This window comes from Mastomys coucha, unplaced genomic scaffold (genome assembly GCF_008632895.1).
Source record: "Mastomys coucha isolate ucsf_1 unplaced genomic scaffold, UCSF_Mcou_1 pScaffold9, whole genome shotgun sequence".
Lineage (NCBI taxonomy): Eukaryota > Metazoa > Chordata > Mammalia > Rodentia > Muridae > Mastomys > Mastomys coucha.
In genome coordinates, this window is record NW_022196915.1 from 101,679,450 (window position 1) to 101,680,534 (window position 1,085).

Genomic DNA, 1,085 nt, shown 5'->3' on the forward strand with positions numbered 1-1,085 from the left:
AGATAGCATGTCAGAAACAGAGGGGAGAGTAGAAGCTAGCCAGAATAAAAGGGAGAGAAAATATGGGAAAGTGGAGGCTAGCCAGGAGAAAAGGCAGAGAAAGAAGAGAAAAAAGGATATACCCAAGAGTACAGGCCCTTCCGCTGGATCTGCGGAAGCGAGAGATAAGGGAAAGGATGCCCTGGGAGAGAAAAGTAGAGAAAGAGATGGAGCTTCGAGACAGAAGCTCTTCGAGCCTGATAGCTTTGAGGAATTGAGCTCCTCCGAGGAGGAAGACTTGGAGAGAGAAGCGGCTCGCTATAAGAAAGAGAGGTATCAGGGTGAACAACAACATGAACTAACTAGTACCCTCGGAGCTCCCAGGGTCTCAACCACCAACCAAGGACTGCACATAGAGGGGTCTGATTGTTCAAGCAGCATGTGTATGGTAGAGGATTGCAAAATCGATCATCAATAGGAGGAGAGGACCTTGGCCCTGTGAAGGTTCTGTGCCCCAGTGTAGGGGAATGCCAGGGCCAGAAAGTGGGAGAGGGCGGGGTGGCAGGCATGGGGAGGGGGGAGGCAACAGGGGTTTGTTTTTGTTTGTTTTTTTGTTTTTTGGAGGGGAAACTGGGAATGGAGAAATTCGCATGTAAATAAAGAAAATATCTAAAATAAAAAAAAGAAAAAATAAATAAAAAACAAACAAACAAAAAACAACAAAAAAAAAAAGAAAGAAAGAGAGGTATCATCCAGATGAACATTTGCCGCCTCTCCAGAATCGAAAGTGAAAGGGAGCGAGGGAGCGAGAGATCAGAGCTATGGACCGCTTTATGCTGTCCTGCCTGCTCTTCCAAATATGTCCTCGTACTAGTGTGCTAGGAACTCACCAAGATATCATTTTCTTTAACAGCTAACAAAAAAAAAGAAGGTTTTCTGACCTTCACCAATGTTTCAAAGTCCGAGTCAAACCCTGGCTTGGAATATTAAGCCATTCAAACTATTAGCCTCCAGCATTGGGGGCAGGGAACCAAAGCCTACAGAATGAGAGCACTATCCCAGGGCAAGATCAGGTGAAATCCTCATTCTTAGTCAACATAAGGTAG